Genomic DNA, 2,861 nt, shown 5'->3' on the forward strand with positions numbered 1-2,861 from the left:
TTACAAGGGTATGTTTGGCAGCATGAGTGAAGGATGCTTTGTTGCGAAATAGGAAGCCAATTCTAGATTTAACTTTGGATTGGAGATGTTTGATATGGGTCTGGAAGGAGAGTTTACAGTCTAACCAGACACCTAGGTATTTGTAGTTGTCCACGTATTCTAACCATTGATGCAGTCAGTCAAGATGCTCTCAATGGTGCAGCCAAATATTTTCAGCCTCCTAAGGCATTGTCGTACCTTTTTCACGACTGTGTTGGTGTGTGGGGACTGGTACTCTATACCCTATGTCAGTGATATTCAAAGGAGCTGATCGTGGACTACAGGAAACAGAGGGTCGAGCACGCCTCCCATCCACATCAATGGGGCCACAGCGGAGCGGATTGAGAGCTTCAAGTTCCTCGGTGTCCACATCACTAACGAATTAACATGGTCCACACATACAGTTGTGAAGAGGGCACATTAGTGCCTCTTCCCCCTCAGGAGGCTGAAAAGATTTGGCATTGGCCCTCAGAGCCTCGAAAAGTTGTACAGCTGCACCATTGAGAGCATATTGACTGGTTGCATCAACACTTGGTACAGCAACTGCAAGGCACTCGACTGCAAGGTGTTATAGAGAGTGGTGAGTACGGCCCAGTACTTCACTGGGGCCAAGCTCCCTGCCATCCAGGACCTCTACACCAGGCGGTGTCAGACGATATTGTCAAAGACTTGTCCTTTTTTTTTGTCTCGTACACTGACCCTGCGGACACACATGCAGTACTTCCACTGACATCCCAACACACACCTACACACACACCACATATGCCACATAGGCTGCTGCTGCTACTGTCTATTATAGATTCTGTTGCCTAGTCACTGTTGGAAGACCTGCTATAACAGTGCCTCAGCGACCTGGAGAACGGTAAGGAGACCAGAGAGGGGGATAAAACGGCAAGATTTGGAAAATCTGTCCACAACAACCATAACAGTGGTGAAACCATCAGACAGGGGAAAATCAGTAACAAAATCTATGGACAGATTGGACCAAGGCCGCTGAGGCACGGGAAGGAGTTTCCGTGCCGGGGAGATTTGGATTGGAAACATATGGAGCATGAGTTGACATAGTGGGTGAAGTCCTGCGCCAAGGTGGGCCACCAGTACTTCTTGGAGAGGGATTGGATGGTGCAGGTGATACCTGGGTGTCCAGCAGCAAGGGATGTGTGTGCCCAGGTCAACAGCCGATCTCTCACCCCCGTGGGGACGTAGATGCGTTCTGGAGGGCAGGTGGCAGGAGCGGGTTCCCATCTATGTCCCATGATGGGCTGGTGGGCACTTACAGGACTCTAAACCGGCGTGGAACCACAGGGTATGGGGAAGCAGGTCCTCCGACAGCCCGGTTCCAGGCGGTGATTTTCATGCTCGACCATGATATGGTGGGGTTGTGACGCTGGAGCCACAGAAGTTGGAGGATTACCTTGTGTACAGGTGAGGTGGTGATGAAGGGGAGGTTTCCTGGTGTATGGGTCCCACAGTGAGGGTGAGTGGTGCGGTGATGCGCGTAATTGTGCCAGATGCTAATGGTTGCGTATCTAGGGCATGGACAGGAAAAGGAGAGAAGAGCGGGGTATGAGGTTAAGTTAAGGGAGGGGGCAGGGGCCTGGTCGATTAAGCTCCCAACAGCACCAGAGTCCACTAGAGCTGTAGAGACAACACTTGAGGGACAGCCAGCCAGTGAAATAGGAACCAGAAAGGGTTTGGCGGAAAACGATGATAACGTCTACCCTGGGAGATGTAAGGTCACGGGGCCACCCCTCTGCTCTAGTGAACCCTGGGTTAGGGCGCACCGGACACCACTGAAGCTGGTGTTCCTCCTGGCCGCAATAGAGACAGAGCCCCAGCGGTCTCTGGCGACACTGCTCTGTCGCGGAGAGGTGTGTGGCCCCTACCTCCATGGGTTCAGGCTCTGCCTCAGGACAGCCAAAGCAGGGAGGCAAGTGGCGAGGTGGACACTGGCGCTCCCGAAGAAAGTTATCCAGATGGATGGTCGAGATGAGAGTGTTCAAGGATACGTTGTCATCCCGACATGCCAACTCCATCTGGACCTCCTCGCGCACACCACTGTGGAATAGAGTGCAGAGAGCCGGCTCAATCCACCCACCTCAGGCTGCCAGTGTGAAAGGTGAGGGCGCACTGAGCAGCAGTTTGGCCATCCTGCCGGAGCTGGAAGAGTAACTCACCTCCCTTTCTACCCTCTGGAGGATGATCGAAGACCGTCCTGAACAATGCCAGGAACCTCTCATTCAAACCCAGCTCCTCTTCTCTCCTCTTCTCTTCTCTTCTCTTCTCTCCCAGGTGGTTGTAGCCCACTCCAATGCCCATCCGGTCAGCAGGGAAATGACCGTGGCAACCTTGGAGCTCTTGGTGAAGTTTGCCAGGTATGCGTAATGATGGGTTGCCAGGACCGATGGTTAGTAGACCGGCGACGTCGAGCGCCGGAGAGGGGGAGTGGGTGTAGATGTGACAGGTCCCTGCTGAAAAAGTTTGAATACCACTGCTCATCAAGTCTCCTTGAGCACTGTTAGTTTTACGTTGATGTTACGCTGGTGGTGATAATTGGACAATTATTTACTTGATTCTGGGCAGCTTTCAGCATAGTGCAGAAATGCATTCTTGCCAATAACTCTGTGGCCATATCTGTTTTACAATCTGATACTGTAGCAGGAAATTTCAGGTTGATAAGAGGTTGTGAGTTCAAATCCCAGGTAAGGCTGAGTCCCAAGTGTGGTCACAGTGCAACATTTTAGACGATTGTACAACATTGAAATCAGAATACAGCAGCATACTGTCATTTTATAAAAATAACCCCTTGAAGTTGTCGTATA

Source organism: Oncorhynchus tshawytscha, linkage group LG06 (genome assembly GCF_018296145.1).
Source record: "Oncorhynchus tshawytscha isolate Ot180627B linkage group LG06, Otsh_v2.0, whole genome shotgun sequence".
Lineage (NCBI taxonomy): Eukaryota > Metazoa > Chordata > Actinopteri > Salmoniformes > Salmonidae > Oncorhynchus > Oncorhynchus tshawytscha.